Raw genomic sequence first — 19,445 nt, 5'->3', positions numbered from 1 at the left:
GTCTTGTCGTCAGAGGTTTCTCTTTCTGTCTCTCATTGTCTGATCTGCATCCTCAGCAAATAACCACTTTCTCCTTCTCCTATGAGTTTGCTCTTAGAACCCTCCAGCTCTCAACAGCTATTCTTCAGGGAGCAGAGTATATTCCAAAAGCACTTTCCAGATGAATCTCATCATTAGGCTCATGAATTTCCATTATTAACAATTAGAAAACAATTCTGGGCTGCGAGGTCTCAGAACTACAGGAATCTCTGTTATGGCAACAAATCTCTCCTGCTTGTTTTTTTTGTTAAAATCGTTCCTGTGCTGACAGCTTGTGATCGGGGGGGTGGTGAACCGCTTCTCAGAAGGCACAGCGGTAAGAGGACATGGGAGATGGGGAAAGAGGAAAGGAAAAGCCAAGGAAGGGGGGGAGATACTGGTAGTCACTGTACATCCAGGGTCAGAAATGTGTGAGGAAGGAATAGGGGATGAGGGAATTGGAGAAACATCAAAGCGGATATAGAAAGAGCATGAGAATAGAATTAAATGTAATCAGCTTGTACAGAGAGATGAGAGTGTGGGTTACTGGGACAGATGGGAAGGGATGCAGGCAATAAATGAGGTACTAAGACAAACACAGATACACATGTAAAAAAAATGACACAAGAAAGTAGAGCAGCACTGCTTAGCGAGCGTGGGATGTTACCCTGCACTGCAATGCAGCAAAACTTCTACTTTTCATTAAAAAAAAAAAGAAAAAAAATTAAAAAGAATCTTGCAATCTTGCATAGGGTGAGTGGTATCTGCTCCTTTCACTTTTTAGGGGCTGGGATTTTAAGGGAACATTATAGATCACTGACAGATGGAAGTTGAGTGATGAAATATGGCCAGATATGTAGATACTGATCTGTTCCTGTTCAAAGCCAAAGCGGGAGAATAAATCCCTTTAAAATTGTGCCAAATGCAATTATTATTTCTCACTTGTACTATATTTTTGGACAGAAAGAAATGGCTTTAATTAGAATATATATTAGGAGAATACACTACAAAACCAATGTGCAAATTACTGTCGCCTTCATTTGTTTTGATGCACAAAGCTGCAATGTGCTAATGCTTATTAGCAGAAATAATGAGATAAGCTTGCAGGAGTCCTTCACTGTTCTTGATTATGTACCTCAGTCTATGGGTTAGATTTACTAAACTGTGGGTTTGGAAAAGTGAAGATGTTGCCTATAGCAACCAATCAGATTCTAGCTTTCATTTATTTAGTGCATTCTACAAAATGACAGCTAGAATCTGATTGGTTGCTATAGGCAACATCTCCACTTTTTTCAAACCCGCAGTTTAGTAAATATACCTCTATGTCTTTTAAAGTGAACTCGTCACCCTCACAGAGTTGCGGCAACCATTTTGTGAGCGGAACCCGTATTTAAAAGATTGCAGCCTATCAAATCACTAGGAGTTAGCGCCATCTTGTCTGACTGGTGTCACTTGTTCCTGGTTAAATAATGGGTTGTATTCTCACAAATAATGGCTGAGGAGACAAAATGGCTGCCTTCACTATGTATCCACATTGGGGTAGATTTATCAAACCTTCTAAAAAGGAAAACTGGAGGCGTTGCCTATAGCAACCAATCAGATTCTAGCTATCATTTAACTACTACATTCTAGAAAATGATAGCTAGATTTTGATTGGTTGCTATGGGCAACATCTCTACTTTTCCTTTTAGAAGTTTTAGTAAATCTATCCCAATGAGTATAATTGAAAGTAGTGTTTAGTCAGCAATTGCTGTATGTTTACACGATAGAGCGGTTAGTAACATTAAGGGGGGGATTCAATTGCCGATGATGTGGAGTGATGTTGCTCGAAAAATTAGCAGACATTTCTGTCAAATCTCTGCCGCAAAGTGTCTAACGAACGTTCAAGAGACACTTTGGGGGGAATTCAATTGGCCGCGTTACTGTAAAAAGTAACGCAGCCTGCGCACTATCAGCGTTATTATGGTAGTTTCAATGTCGGGATTTTGCTCACAGCTCCCTGAACTGCGAGCAGAAAGCCGGGTTCAATTTATCGTAATAACGATAATGGGTTTAGCGCGGCTATACTCTGGGGGGAATTGAACTCTCCCCTTTGTGGCTTACTGAATTCTCCCCTAAAAACTACCTATGTAATATTTGTCAGAGTTGGTCAAATCTGGGACATTTAAGGTAAAATTGAGATAAGATAAAACTGTGCGTTAGAAATGGGTTTCTACACATACCAGACCAAAAAATAAATAAAACAAAAAAAAGAAATCACATTTTAATGTTTATCAAAGCCGTTCTGAACATAATGGGCCTGATTCATTAAGGAAAGTAAGTAAAAAAAAATTAGTAAGCTTTCCCTGGCCAAAACCATGTTGCAATGCAAGGGGTGCAAATGAGTGTGTTATTTTGCACGGTGGCTCAGTGGTTAGCACTTCTGACTCACAGCACTGAGGTCATGAGTTCAATTCCTGACTATGGCCTTATCTGTGTGAAGTTTGTATGTTCTCCCCGAGTCTTCGTAGGTTTCCTCTGGGTGCTCTGGTTTCCTCCCACACTCCAAAAACATACTAGTAGGTTAATTGTCTGCTAACAAATTGACCCAAGTCTGTGTGTGTGTGTGTGTGTGTGTGTGTGTGTGTGTGTGTATGTTAGGGAATTTAGACTGTAAGCTCCAATGGGGCAGGGACTGATGTGAGTGAGTTCTCTGTACAGCGCTGCGGAATTAGTGGCGCTATATAAATAAATGTTGATGATGATGAAGATGATTATTTTGCACATAAGATACATACTGGCTCTTTTTTCATGTAGCACACAAATACTTGATAACTTTATTTTTACACTAAAATTTAAGGTTGATTTAGAATATGCCTTACCGTAACTATAAATCTGTCATCACATTTCAAATTTACCTCCCCCTCCAATGCAACATGGTTTTGCCAAGATGCAAAGTTACTCAATTTATTTTGCTTTACTTTTCTGAATGAATCAGTCCCAATATGACTAAATACAACGTCTTACACTATGTAGGTAAAACAAAATATTGTGAATCTGTAACAGTGTTTATTAAACTGGGTAAACACATTACAATCCAATATGACTGCATTGTTACAGATCCAAATTGCAGATTGCAAGCCACTAGGGCACACATTTGAGGCTAATTTCACAGATTTGATGAGATTGCAATAATCCAAAACTATCAAATTATAATGAAAATTGTCCGCACCTCTATTTAATGGTTGACCGTTGACCTAATAATACTTATGCCATTGGGGGTCATCTGCCAAACTAATTTCCCATCCTGCTGGATCAAATACAGTCCGAAGGGACTCAGTTCTATTGCATTTAGATGGGGCCACAGGCTGTACGATTGTTGGCAAATTTGGTTGCATTAGCCAAAGTGATGGACTAAAACATATAGGGCAGCACAGTGGCCTAGTGGTTAGCACGTCTGCCTCACAGCACTGGGGTCATGAGTTCGATTCCCAACCATGGCCTTATCTGTGTGGAGTTTGTATGTTCTCCCTGTGTTTGCGTGGGTTTCCTCCAGGTGCTCCGGTTTCCTCCCACACTCCAAAAACATACTGGTAGGGTAATTGGCTGCAATCAAAAAAAATTGACCCTAGTCTCTCCCTCTCTGTCTGTCTGTCTCTGTGTGTGAGTGTGTGTCTATAATAGGGAATTTAGACTGTAAGCTCCAATGGGGCAGGGACTGAAGTGAATGAGTTCTCTGTACAGCGCTGCGGAATTAGTGGCGCTATATAAATAAATGATGATGATGATGATGATAGTTTGCCATTAACTTCTCATATTTGTTAATTTTACAAAATACATTTTCATATAGGTTCAGCTACTTTTTTACGTTTGCCTTTTTGGTTGGTCTTCTAATAATTTTTAGCTCGCCGGGAGGGGGTGGGACCCGATGACGCGATTTTCATAATTAAGCCCGGCCTAAACCAGAATCCTAGATGGTGCCTACTGGTCTGGGAAACTCGGGAGCCTCCTGTAAATTCCGGGAGGGTAGCAAGTATGTAGCAAAGGACATCAAAAGGAATATTAGTACAAGCTATCACAGCCCAATTTCAATTGTAAAGGTTAAAAATTAGTCTGAGATGTCTTTATTTTAATATACTCAGGAAAAGGTTAATAACTCCACTGACATTAATTTTTACAATCAGGAATTAGATTTACAGACTGACCTGTCTTTCCATTGCTATATTGTAATGTCAGTATCTCCTATTGCCGAGATATTATAGTGAGAAGAATAACAGCCATTTTTATTTAAGTATTACAATGTCAAGCTGAAGAATGGTTTCTTTACAAGAGTAGGTCAGACATATTCCACCTGCTGGGGATGCTCTCGGCTCCATATAAATATTTATTCTCCAGACATTCTGGGAAACGTCGGCAGGGTTCTGTTCCCACTGGAAGGGTGAACAGTGATGTTCTGGAATGAGCAGCGTAGCACAGACACACAAGCTGGGGATTACGTCTTTTAGCGGATATATGTCCGTATAGGTGTCTGTAGCACATCTGTATGACATGTGAGATTCCAGAGATGTTATCCCATGGTCTGGGGTTAAGGCAAAGAGGTGACCTCTGGAGGCCTCCTGACCTTCTAAGAATTGGAACCCCCGAAGATTCTAGGTTAACTAAACAGTGATTTGCACAAACTCTCTGAAAGCTTCTGGTCATCTCCTTAATCCATTTATTATTAAAGGGTCAGGAGACAAGGTGGATGAGGGACAAGATATCGCAACATCTGATCCAATAAAATAAAATTATCCACCTATTTTGGAAATTGTCGTGAACAATGCTACAGTGGCTGTAATGGACTAACAAATACAGACTCCAAATTACTGGGGGGAAAAACACTTCACAAATATACATGGAGATCCAGTTGTTTTATGAACTTCCATACATGTAGGTATTGATATTATAGTATAAGGATTCAGTTGATTGGTGCACAAGCCAAGCGACCAAATCACATGCGAGTCCATCACTGTATATTATTAATGTGGTCAACCCGACAGATGTCTGACCAGTAACCTTGATTTGGACTGCCGGTCATTTTGGGCCAACACACAGTGACTTGGGGCTACGCTGATGTAAAATGATGGAATTGGACATTAATCCTGTTTTTTTTCTTCCTCTGCATTTGTCTAATGTAAATATTGTGCTTGAATGTATAAAATATTTTTGTTATATGTTCTATGATGAGCTTGTATACATGCCTGCAGAGATAATCATTCAGTACCATTGTAATTGTTTGACTTCTGTTCCAAATAATATCCTTTATCTCCTCCAAGAGTTCTCCTGTCAGCCTTAAGCTGGGTACACACTACACGGTTTTCGTCCAATAATCGGCTCAATCAGCCAACATACGACCGCTCGTTCAAAAGTCAGGTCAGTGTGTGCAGTGACACGATGGTCGAAAGTCTGCCCAAATGGACGATTGTCGCCTCATTTGGTTGGTCGTACTGTTAAATATTTTCGTTACAATCTCGTTTCCGTTGTGTAGGGTGTATAAACTTCCGACCGATCCACAACAGTGAGTACTAAATTACAATCATTGCTCACGACAACATGGCTGTAAAAAGTCGCTAAAGGGACGCCCGCTCTTCCCTTTATCGTCCTAAACAAGGCTAGTGTGTATTCAGTCCATGGACCGAGCGATCGGACCATCGATCGCATGCAAAATCGCTCGGCATAAAAAGTTGGTTGAAATTTCTGTAGTGTGTACCCAGCTTTAGGCTAGGTACAGGCTTAATGATTTTACCAACGATTACAAAAAAAAAAAAAAAGTCTTTATCAGCAGCCGATTCCTGTGTACACACTAAACACGTTTTACACGATTTACCGTCAGATCTGTGCTCTTCATCTGTCATAACCATCGGCTGAAAAGATGGTGACTCTGCACACTTCATAGAGATCTATGGACACTGCAAGATTGGATCGTTCATGCTCCATCGTTGAACAAGATTTTTAGTCCGATTTAAAAATCCAATGAAACGATACGATGTGCTCTGGGAAAATAATCGCTCATCGTTGCCGTGTACACACTAATGCGATATCAGGCCAAAGGTCGACTATCATGTGATTGGCCCGATAATCAGCTGAAAACCCTGTAGTGTGTACCCAGCCTTTTTGAGATTTCATAATTGTCACTGTAGAGCTTGATAATACAAAACTATCTCTAGCACATATATTACCATGTGGTAGACACAATGGGCCTGATTCATTAAGGAAAGTAAGGCAAAAGATTGAGCAAGTTTTCTGCGGGACAAACCATGTTACACTGCAAGGGGTGCAAATTATTTTGCACATAAGTTAAACACTGGCTGTTTTTTTTCATGTAGCACACAAATACTTGACAGCTTTATTTGTACACTAAAATGTAAACTTGATCTAGGACATGCCCTACCCCAACTATAACTCTGTCCCTACATTTTAAATGTATTCCCCCCCCCCCCCCCATTCAATGCAACATGGTTTTGCCAAGGTACAAAGTTAATAATGTTTTAGGTTTACTTTAATAAATGAGGCCCAATGGGTCCAAGAGGAAATGTAAAGTGCTTTTATGTAGAATAAAACCAAAACTGGTGAGCCCACCACCCTCAATCTCCTAAAGGTGACTAAGCAGCTAAAACGAATACAAAATTATTACAATCCCATGTTGATATATGGTTTCTCAAGACATTTCTTTATGTTTTGCCGAGGTAATGCTAGCATTTGCTTACAATTGAAGTATTTATTTATTTTTATAGTTGCGACTAAATATTTTTAGGAACTTCCATACTAACATAGTCATAGATAGGCAATCTGAGCTAAATCTCCTTAAATGGATAGGATTTAAAATATATGAGTGTTACAACAATAAACTAGTTTAACAAACTGATTAAATCATGGGCAGCACGGTGGCTTAGTGGTTAGCACTTCTGCCTCACAGCGCTGGGGTCAATGGCCTTATCTGTGAGGAGTTTGTATGTTCTTCCCTTGTTTGCGTGGGTTTCCTCCGGGTGCTCCAGTTTCCTCCCACACTCCAAAAACATACTGGTAGGTTAATTGGCTATCAAAATAGACCCTAGTCTCTCCCTCCCTTCCTCTCTGTCTGTGTGAGTGTGTGTCTATATTAGGGAATTTAGACTGTAAGCTCCAATGGGGCAGGGACTGATGTGAATGAGTTCTCTGTACAGCGCTGCGGAATTAGTGGCGCTATATAAATAAATGATGATGATGATGATGATGATATGGATATCCAGGCAGATTAAAAAAAAGCGCAAGACCGGTTAAACCAATTTAAACGTTTATGCTGTTTATATAGCCTACATTTGGCAAAATAACAAAACAAAAAACTGAAGGAGGTTTCATAGTCAATTATAGGTTGGAATAGCATAAGTGGAATAAGCGCTACTCTCACTGTGATGTGACCACACCCCCATCAGGACGTGGCCACGCCTCCCATCCCGTTGGTGCCTACCTAAATGTTGAGAGGTATGTAAAACAAATAGGAGTATATTTGTTATCCAGCGGCAAAAACATAGATATTCTATCACTGATTTTTGCTTATGTTTCTCCGCTATTTGCCATCTAAATGTCGCCGGGGGCAGCTCAGTTTCCCAGGGACGATGGCTGGCGGCACTAAAAGGACTCTTTTGTCATTCCGTGTATGCGAGCCACATATGTGCACTGGAACAAGAAGCCCGGGCTTGGCCATTCAGTTCCAGCAACAACAAAGAAATTAAAAACAAAGAACAATAAAAAAAATAGTTTAAAAAAATATTTAAAAAAAGGTAACTGAATCTGAACATTCCAATTCAAAAGAAAGCCTTTATTTTAAAATAAGTACAGCTTTTCTTTATTGTGTCTCCTATTTAATAAAGCTGAAGGAAAAAGGCTTTTATTCCCATTATTAAATAGACCCCATAATACATAAAACTGCAAAACCCTCATGTCTCGGTCTAGAAGGGGTGTCCCTATAATGAGATAAAACTCAGGCAACCGTCCCAGGCTGCAGAACTTGGGGGCAGCAAAATGTAGCAATTTAATCTCTAAGATGTTATTTTTCTTAATTGATGGTTGTCCTGAGCATTGATTGGACATGACTGTTTCCAGTGCACAGTTACGTTCTACTGGGGACTTTTGGCTGCACATTTATTCATAAGCTTGTGTTCCTCTTATTGGCTCTATTTATAACAGGGAAAGTAGTTGATTTTTAAACAGCACTATAAATCTCGTTCAACGATGGGACGAAGTCGTTCCAATCCTGCAGTGCGTATGCACTGACGACCAGCAGTGTCCATAGATCTCTATGGAGTGTGCAGAGTCACCATCTTTTCATCCGATGGTTATGACAGATGAAGAGCACAGATCTGAAGGTAAATCTTGTAAAACGTGTATAGTGTGTACACATGAATCGGCTGCTGATCGGGACTTTTTTTTTTTTCAGTCGTTGGTAAAATCATTAACTATATCTCATCGGGAGAAATGTTTTGTAGTGTACACCCAGCCTTAGTTATTTTCTTAAAATAAAACCCATAATATTCTCTACATTAGGAGGTTAGAAAGTACACGGGCTGGAGGAAGCCGTTGTCCACTGTTTTGTCAAAGCTGCTGATTGGACAACTGTTTAGTTCAGTCTCCTGAGGTTCAGCTAGTTGAAGGGTAATGGGATTAAATGATATGGTTCCGTGACCATATCAAGGCACAAGGCTACAGGACAAGGCAATTCAAGGGACTTTTAATATACTGTGAGGCAGCAATACTAACTACTGTAGCTTAATAATGTACAGTAGTTAGTATTTCCGCTTCACAGAGGCAAATTGCGTTTCTGGTGTATAATATGCTTTTTAATTTCTGGGCAGCACAGGAAGCGCTAGTTTCCGAAAATAGCGGTGTGTGTGCACGCTCAGGTGTAACAAAAAACATATTATACGCCAGAAACGCGATTTGCATTGAACGTAACATGAGCCTCAGAGCTGGGGCCAATTAAACCCATAATAGTAGGTTTATTGGCTTGTGACAAAAAAATAATAATGATAACAATGTAAAAAACAATAGGAAAATATTCAAAAACAAAACAAAAATATTTAAAAACCTTTACATAAGCCTAAAGAATTTTTTTTTTTTTTTTTTAAAAGATTTTTATCTGTTAACGCCATTCTGAGATGGCAATAGGAGAACAGGTATTGCGACGGTACAAGCACTGCTGCAATTCTTGGCAAATAGGCTTCATCGGGGCACAGGGAAGCCATAACCGGCAAAAGTCGATGAGTCTTCCCGCCAGCGGGAGTTACTTCTGGTTATAGCCGTGTATCGCCAGTGGTAACACTTTGTTGTATATAGCAAAGCAAGAAAAAGACTTATCGACAGCGAAAACAGGTCGATTGGGGTTTTGTACTATTTAATATATTAGCCCTTATATACTCTGCTATATATATATATACATATTAGAGATGCTCCGGCTCGGTTCCCCGAGAACCAAACACACCCTAACTTAGCAGATCCGAGTACCGAGCCGGCTCGGCTCTATTGCGTGCCCTTGGAATTGAAAACGAGGCAAAACGTCATTGTTACATCATCGGATCTCGGGAGTTTTGGATTCCTTTATAAGATCCAACATAACGGTGGGTGGGAGGAAGGGCGGACCCCCATTTTTCTTTTCTGCCACTGCTGTGTGCCAATGTGTCCTAGATGTGCTATGAACTGTCGTGTGTTTGTGTCATTGCTCTGTCGCTTACCATCCAGCCAGGTCGCTGCAGTATTTGTCCGAAAGTGTATGAAAATAATATTGTGACCTGTGAGGTGGTCAAAATTGACTGCTAATGACTTGAAATTAGTGTTATTGAGGTTAATAATAATGTAGGAACAAAAAAAGAGCAAAAATATGTGATTTTAGCATATTTTAGGATTTTTTCTAAAAAATCCAAAACCAAAACCAAAACACACGAGGGAGGTTTTCCGAAAACCAAAACACAAAGCTAATCCAGATCCAAAACCAGTTCACGGGGGTAAGTGAGCATCTCTAATATATATATATATATATATATATATATATATATGTGTGGCGTATGCTTCAATGTAATTTAGCTTTAGATGTTCAGTAAAGCTCTAATCTAATAAGGGTTTCTGTGAACTTGCAAGAGATCATTCCATCATAAATCACAGAAGAATTATAGTAACCAGGACTGTCGTTACTGTTTCAGATAAGCACAATCCAAGAATAGCACTTTTGTGACATCGAAGTCATTTATCAGCAACGTACAGACGTGAAGCTTGGAGAGATTTTATTTCCTATTTCTCCACAGTTTGGAAGAGGAACGCCAACGCTAATTTCAGGAATGACAGAATTCTACTGACCTGTAACTAGTCTACAGCCAAGATCACTCCCAACCTTCTAGCAGGAAATTCCTCAGCTTAGTCATAGACAACAAAGCCCAGGAATTTATGAGACTGTGAAAAGAAGGGCCCTCGTCATCCCATAAATTATAAACATTGATTATATACATGGCCAGGTACCATTTTAATTCTGGTTGTGATTGAATCTCCGCACACAGATCATGTTTACCACCTGTCAGTAAATTTACTGGCTGTCACTAATAGTTATCGTTCCAGGTCAATAAGAAAAACAGATTTGGAAAAATTAGGACGACTTTTGACAGTACTAAATTTGACGTAACTTTCACACTAATGTTAAGGTCTGAATAGAGTTACGAGCCCTTTGTTTTCGGTCTCTGGTTAATGTGGATGCTGTTAAAATTTCCTTTCTGGACACATTCTTTTCCCTGCTTTGAGAAAACGCTTCTGGTATGTTTAATTTATGTGGAATTTCCTTTACATCACACACACTGGTTGCTAGGAGACAGGATGACTACGGACTCAAAGCTTCTTCCTATGTCACAGGCTCAGCTATACTGTGGTGCAATCCTTTCCCTGACCAATAGGGGGGGCAAGCACATAGTACTGGCCTATAAGCAGCGGCCCATCCTTAATGGGTGGTTTTTGGTACAATATATATCTATCAATATATAAAAGTGGCTACTTTAGTGTTGCTTAAGTCAGCAATGCTTTATTATCATAAAGGATAAATCTTAAATAATGAAAATAAATAATGCAATAAAAAACAAAGCTCACTTTATATTGCATTTTAGTTTTTATATCTTCTCCCTACAGCACCTTTACATAGCCCCCCGGGCCAATACACTTTGTCTGGCCCGGGGGACAATATGCCCACTTGCCCTCCTGGCCCTGCCAATACTGATGAGAAATAGTTATAAATGATAGTAGTTTGAGCTGTACATCCTGATAATATCAATATTAGCTAACTGGATCTGTTGCCTGTACCTCCCAATACTCCAAAACACAAAATCGGGGCACAAATACGCCTCTCCAATGATCCGCCCAAATCCTACCCACTTTATCATTTAGCCACATACATTCCAGGGTCCAGGAATCGGGACAGTCTCGCCAAAGAACAGGCCATTTGGCGGTATGGCTGACCTATTAGTGTGATCATATTCAGGAAAGGAGTTTAATTTGGTTGTCCCTCTTGGCTCCATAACCTCAACATTCCATAAACCTACCTCTCTCCATGGTCCCAACCCTCGTCGTATGTCTTCTGTATAAATTAGTAACTAATTTAGGCCACCATTAAATGCTTATAAAATGCTTATCATATCTGTCAAATATAAATTGTTAATATACAAAATAAAAATAAAAAAAATGAAAAGTTTTGAATAATACTGGCATCCTAGGCCCCATGCCCGATTTTGCAGACATTCGGTTACTATGATATACCCCAAACTTCTTTTTCCAATAAAATAATTGCAAAACTTGATTGTCAATGGTATAATGAATCATCAGCTATCATCTATTGATTTATATAACGCCACTAATTCCGCAGCGCTGTACAGAGAACTCATTCACATCACTCCCTGCCCCATTGGAGCTTACAATCTAAATTCCCTAACATATACACACACAGACCAAGAGAGACTAAGGTCAATTTAATAGCAGCCAATTTACCTACCAGTATGTTTTTGGATTGTGGGAGGAAACCGGAGCACCCGGAGGAAACCCACGCATACACGGGGAGAACATACAAACTCTACACAGATAAGACCATGGTCGGGAATCAAACTCATGACCCCAGTGCTGTGAGGCAGAAGTGCTAACCACTGAGCCACCGTGCTGCCCAATAAATAAATAGTGAAGGTTCCAGTGGGTCATTGCGAGAAGTTAGGTTGGGGTCAGATGGTCGTACGGAACGCTAGCACTTTACCAGCTAGAAAAGCACTAGAGTTCATAGCGCTCAATCATTCCTGCGCTGCTGGAGAGATTGGGGGACACTCTTCCCATCACGGGTGGCAATAAGTCTCGAAGACGCTGCAACGTTTTCAGAGTATAACTGCTCCCAAGGAGCAGCTGGAAAAGAGTCAGCATGCAAAGCGTCAGTCTTGCACCACACTTAAAGTATCATTGGGCAATGAAGTAGCATTGGTTCCCAAACACATGATGTCCTTCTCCAGAACACATTTTCCCTTTATCAGCTGATAAACATATTGTGGTAAAAGCAGAATCTAAGCAACAAAAAAGTGCATTAGCATCTTCCTGTGCTAGAAAATTTATTCTGGAAAATAAGAAATATATAAACTTTTCTGCATATAGAACATTTTTTCCGCATATTTATGTAAAATATGTCTGTTCTGTGGTTGCCAGGAAGACAAATTTCTGAACAGAACGTAAAAATTCAGTAACTTGTGGCAACCAATCAGATACTCCAAAAACATACTGGTAGGTTAATTGGCTGCTATCAAAATTGACCCTAGTCTTTCTGTGTGTATGTTAGGGAATTTAGACTGTAAGCTCCAATAGGGCAGGGACTGATGTGAATGAGTTCTCTGCACAGCGCTGCGGAATCAGTGGCGCTATATAAATAACTGATGATGATGATTAACTTTGATTGATTTTATACACGCCCAGCAGCCCACGGGCACTGTTCAAAATTAAAATTTTGTTAACAAGTAAAGTGCAGCAGAGAATTCTGAAGCTTATCAATAACAGGTGGCAATATGGAATATTATAAATGATAAAAGTTGTAAATAAATAAGTAGATCAACTGCAAATTTAAACAATTGAATAAATAAAGGTATAAATTGCACTTACAATGTTTGAGAGGATTTAAAGGCAAGGGTGTATATTTACTAAACTGCGGATTTTAAAAAGTGGAGATGTTGCCTATAGCAACCAATCAGATTCTAGCTGTCATTTTGTAGAATATACTAAATAAATGACAGCTAGAATCTGATTGGTTGCTTTAGGCAACATCTCCACCTTTTAAAGCCCACAGTTTAGTAAATATACCCCTTGGCATCACTATTGTCCACATGGAAATTGGTTGGTTCTGCTGGAAGCTCAATAAGTGAATGTTTTAGGCTGGGTACACACTACAGAATTTTCCGATTAATGTGTTATCTACGACAAGAAAAAAGAAAAGTCCCGATCAGCATGCCGATATATATATATATATATATATATATATATATATATATATATATATATATATATATATATATATATAAATATATATATAGGGATATCTTCTTGATAAATCGCGGTGAAAAGTGATTTTCTATCACTAAAAAAAAATCAGCCTGATATCCTCACATTGATAAATAGGCCTCACGAAGTATCGATGCAAAGTATTTCTCAAATATTATTATTCCCTGTACTTTGCCGGTAGCATATAGAACACTCTGATATTATCATGGCAGAACTACTGTTGTGAGATATTATACATTACTAATTTCTTACTTTCTTCTGTATGAATAGGATTTTCTTACGTTGAGTGGTAATTAAGAATCTATATTTATTTTTGGTTTAGTGCCACTTTAAATGATTTTGATCGCCAAAGAAAAAAATTATAATAATTAAACAAATAAGGAACATTAAGAGGAAATTTCTTATCAGTTTCTCCATCTAAATTCTCTTTAATTTTGTGCTTGTAAACCAGTTGAAGAGCACTTCTGTAAACGCTTGTGACCACAAAGGTCAAGAATAGCCGCTGAGGGAGGAAGGCAGAGGAATCCGTGGCCAGCTTTAGATCCAGTATCATTAAATGCTTATCTGCAGTGCTGAGCCAGCGTCCCCATTCAGACTTTATGAGGGGACGTGTCAGGGTCACTTGAGGAAGTCAAGCATTCTATATGGCGTTTAGTTTGTGCACTGTACTGTACAAAATTGCGCTGACTCATCGTGTGTCTTCCCATCGTTCCAAATACAAGCGCTGAACGTTTGTCATCTTCCCTGAGGAATTTGTCTGGTAACCGGCTTTGCGACAGCTCCATACGTTATGTGAAGCCTGCCAATACGAGGGTTAAAGAACACCCACACTTGGATAATGTGTCCAGTTCAGAATTTCTAAACATTCTCTATTATTTAAGGAAGCTCTCCAGTTTAATAAGAGCACATAATGTATGGAGCAGCCACAAAGCCTGTCGAACATAACTATTTAATATATATTATAGCATATATCACAATATTTACATGTTGCAATATCTTTGTTTTTACTTACTTTTATTAAAATATATAATTGTTATTCCTCAGTTGAATCACTCTGTATGTCTCTACACTGGCTGCCTGTTTACTACCGAATGCAATATAAAATACTTTTACTAACCTACAAGGCCATCAATAAAGCTGTACCAACATACATCTCCTCTCTTGTCTCAAAATATCTCCCAACTCGTCAACTCCGTTCTGCACAAGATCTGCGTCTCTCATCCACACTCATTACATCCTCCCATTCCCGGTTACAGGACTTCTTTTAGGGCGGCACCCACTCTATGGAATTCTCTCCCTCGCACAATAAGACTGTCCTCTGGTCTACAAACTTTCAAGCGTTCTCTGAAAACCCACCTTTTCAGACAAGCTTATAATATTCCTCAACCACCCTCTTAACCTCACTACATTATCCTATTACCACCCGTTACACAATTTCACACAAGACAACTACCCCCTGACCAACATTGTTGTGTGGATCATTTAGCTTATGAGTCACTTTTACCTTTGCAGTCTGGTTGGGCAGAAATGCAAAATGTAGACTTAGCCTCATGTGTCAAACTCCCATTGTCCAATAGATTGTAAGCTTGCGAGCAGGGCCTTCTCACCTTTGTCCATTTTACCCAGTTTGTTTATTAGTTTACTGTGTTTGTCCCCAATTGTAAAGCGCTACGGAATATGTTGCCGCTATATAAATAAATGATGATGGTGATGATGATGATGATGTATCACAATATTTAAATGTTTCAATATCTTTGTTTTTACCTACTTTTATTAAGCAGCATTTCAAGAGTGAGTGTTTGAGTTACAATCACCAAATCTTCAAGGCTACCTTGGGCTGGGTCACTGGACTACCTGTATATTTTTTCCTTTAAAATGTTCTTAATAGGCTCCCGAAATCTCAGCTACCCCCCCAGGTAAAATTTTGCCAGCCAGCCCCTGAGAACAGAGCACATTATAACCAGCAATTCCCAGTAGTCACATACCCCTGGATCATACTGCTCTATTTTTTGGAGGTCCAAAGGGCATGCGTGGAGGGCGTGACAAAGTGATTTGCCCCGTCCCCACAGAGCAATGATATTGCAATCTGCATATTGGGTGTGTGGCCATGATGTCCATCAGGACAAGCCCAGCAAGACCTCATGTGCAGATTGGATCATCAAGGCCCCGCCCCCTTTACAAGAAGGAGAGGCGGGATCTGGGAGGAACCGTCTTGCTCTGCAGCAAAGTAGTCCCGGCAGTCTTGCTCTGTTTTCGTCGGATTTAGTGCTTTTCACCCTTTACTAAATAGACCCCTAAGTCTCCTAATGCAACCAAATTAACATCATAAGAGTAAATAGTTTCCTGTTTTACCTTATTCTGTGACCTATACCGTATTAAAGAGTGTATATAACAGCCTGGGCAATAGGCAGTGTTTTCCATTACAATACTAGGAGTGCCAAAGGAATGTTGAGAATTGCAGCATCGCTATAGTCTATCATGAGAAATACACCGGCCGTCAGCTCTGTAATCCATCCGCCTCTGTGTACGCAAATAGTGACAGTATGTCCTGCTCACTATAATCACCAGTAGCAGAGAGCACTGCAGGATTGTGATCTATCACAGATAGTAACAAGTTATAAAGAGGAGATAAAGGCAACAGAATTCTGCATAGGACACATTCCTAATGAGAAAGGGGACATGTCCTACACAAAAAGACCACGGGCTAGATCTACTAAGCTGCGGGTTTGAAAAAGTGGGGATGTTGCCTATAGCAACCAATCAGATTCTAGCTATAATTTATTTAGTGCATTCTACAAAATGACAGCTAGAATCTGATTGGTTGCTATAGGCAACATCCCCACTTTTTCAAACCCGCAGCTTAGTAAATCTGGACCCACGTCTCTTATACCTACCCCTTAGGCAATTTCAGACTACTGGTATAACTCTGCAGCATCTATATAAGGTTAGTCGGCATCATGAAAGCAGTGTAAATACTCTGAGGTCAGAGCCAATGTTCTAAATAAAATACTGGGACATGCAGCTGGCGATGGCTGGGGTCATTACATCCTCTTTCAGCCCAATCTATAAATACTGCTCCTCACGGCACGCCCTATCCTCCCGCAACATGAACATACCGATAGGACGGGATAGGAAAAACTTTAGGAAAATGATGAACTGACTTTGCTAGTCAAATAATACAGGATGATCAGGAATAAATAAACATATATAAACAGACTGGGCGAAATGCATTATATAGAAGAAGAAAACTGCAGACTAACCCAGCGGCTATCGGGGTTTGTATACTTTTAGGAAGAGGAAACAGGTTAACATGGAACCAAAGATAAAGAAATGACAAATGAATCTTGCAATGTTCAGCTAATTATGTGAAAGTTTCAACAACGTTACTGTAGGTGCCATCTGGCTATTTGGTCTTGCCCACACTGTGGCAGTCATTTACAAACCGTAGTACGGCATAGGCAAACCTGAGGGGGGGTTTCCTAGTGCCTGGAACCCCCCTCTAAGACTGGGGCACTGTATAATTGAGGTGGCTGGACCCTGTTCCCGCTTCACACGGCTCTGCTTGAAAAGAGAGAGCTGCGTGCACCTAACAGTAGTGTACGCAGCATTGCCCATGTGTATTATAGGGATAGGAAGAGTTAGAGAGCAGCCAAGCACTGTCTATAATTATAGCTACGCCCCCATGCACGCTGGTCACGCCCACTGGCGGTGTGGTGTGGAAACTCCCCCTCTACAAATCCTGCGTTTGCCCCTGTACAGATGTGGAAAATTGCAAAATCCTCTTGTGACTCTTGCACTTTCGTTTGCACGGGGAACGGGGTTAGATTTAACTAAAGCAGATGTTTTTGCAACGGGCATCCAGTCTGTTCATTTGCATGTACACTTTATACAAGACCAGCCCATAGGCATACCGCCTATGCCTGATGCCATGTGGTGGTTAATATAAACTTTCTTCAATGGGCTTACTGATAGGACTTCTAAAGCTACAACACAAATTCATTCGCCATGAGAGGACATCTGTTAGTGATCATAAATCTTTAGTGCGTAAAAAGTTCCCATATCAGGACAAGGGTCAAGATATTTCACATTATATATCACATGCCTACAGCATTAATAGAGCTTATAACCTCTAGCGTGACAAGACCCCTGCAGGCAAAGTGAATGGAAAAAAGTGCTTTTGTGACAGTAGCATACTGCTTTCATTAGTAACAGGCTAGTCTAGTCCTGTGAACAGTTTAATGTTGATTGGCTAAAGCTGTGTGAAAGTTCTAATGCTCAGATGTTGTGATTGGCTACTGGATGGTTCTATCTGTGTGAAAGTTCTAATGCTCAGATGTTGTGATTGGCTACTGGATGGTTCTATCTGTGTGAAAGTTCTAATACTCAGATGTTGTGATTGGCTACTGGATGGGTCTATCTGTGTGAAAGTTCTAATGCTCTAATCTGATTGGTTACAGGATGGTTCTAGACAAGTTTAAGTGCACTAACTTTCTACAAGGTTGTCTAACTCTGTGTATGTTCTAGTGTACCAACTGGTAAAATATTACTTTTATTCCCACCTACTCCCAAACCTCATGTACATCATCGCTTAGAAAAAAAAGTAATAAAAATGTACTCAAGATATTGTTGAACCCTGTGAAACACATCTATAAAGCCTACCACCCAACTCTCCAGAATTAAGCCTCCAACCCGCCAGCCGGAACATTTATCCCAACTCCTGGGAATTTGGGGAGTATGTCCCCCGCTCACAAGGGTCAGTGGTAACTGGTGCATGTGGCAATTCAAAGATTTTTGGGGGGTGGGTTTGGGGATGCCTCAAAAGTAGTGGGACCATGGCTATTGACAGCAGTCAGCTCACATTTTCCTGATTATCTTCAATATAATTTTGTGAGATATGATAAAGACAAAACGCAACTGGTAGACAATGTATTTATTTAATGTACTTCATATGCCGGAGTGGATTGCCTGCAAGACCTTCTCTTCATTAAGAATAAATGAAAAACATATCCTCTCTCAAGCTTTAAGCATACAAAACACTTTCACAGACAGGCCAGAGTTGTAATTCTATTTTTCCTTTAATCATTTGCTTCTTACAAGTAAATTGCTGGTACGCTCACTGCTAAGGGTGCGGATCAAGTATGATTGTCAAAACAGAGTTGCAGGGAACTACTGGGAGAGAAGAAATGGGACCTCATGACGACAAGGAAGGAAAGTAATAACTATGGAAGTATGAGTCACCCGTAAAGTCCTGTACAGCAACATCCAACCTCCCATTGTTCAATATAAAGCGGCTCACCAGAACAATGGCTGCCCTTTATGTTAAAGAAGAAAGAGGAAAGAAAGAGAATTTTTCCCCTGATACAAATGATTGTTGACTTATTCACTAACAAAAATAACTAGTCTCTTATATGATCAGTGTCGTCACATGGACAAATGTCACCAGGGGGTAAATGTATCAAGCTGAGAGTTTTACGGCGGGTTCGAAAAACCAATCAGATTCTAGTTATCATTTATTTAGTACATTCTACAAAATGACAGCTAGAATCTGATTGGTTGCTATAGCAACATCTCCACTTTTCAAACCCGCTGGGAAACTCTCAGCTTGTTACATTTACCCCCAGGTCACATCATGTGACCATTACCCAGGTTAACACTTCCATGGCAATGTCTTAGCCGGACACTATCGTTTCCAGTTGGAATTGTGGCATTGGAGAGTTCAGAGGGTTTAATTGTAGTGTTCTAATACAATTGGGTTCTAATGTTAGAATTCTAATACAAGAGATTCTACTGGTAGAGTTCTAATACAAGGAGTTCTAATGGTAACAATCTAATACAAGGGGTTCTAATTGCAGAGTTCTAATAGAAGGGGTTCTAATTGCAGA

At 39.9% G+C, this 19,445-nt stretch overlaps 1 protein-coding gene across 1 annotated transcript in view; it reads right to left on the bottom strand.

Annotated features, from left to right (window-relative positions):
• Window positions 1–19,445, bottom strand: part of LOC142107381 (tetraspanin-4-like) — a 61,912-nt gene that overhangs the window by 18,365 nt on the left and 24,102 nt on the right. The gene's annotated exons all lie outside the window — the stretch shown is intronic.

The sequence above is a fragment of the Mixophyes fleayi genome, chromosome 11, assembly GCF_038048845.1.
Source record: "Mixophyes fleayi isolate aMixFle1 chromosome 11, aMixFle1.hap1, whole genome shotgun sequence".
Classification (NCBI taxonomy): Eukaryota; Metazoa; Chordata; class Amphibia; order Anura; family Limnodynastidae; genus Mixophyes; species Mixophyes fleayi.
The sequence above is the reverse complement of the archived record's forward strand: the minus strand, read 5'-3'. Positions and strand labels throughout refer to the sequence as shown.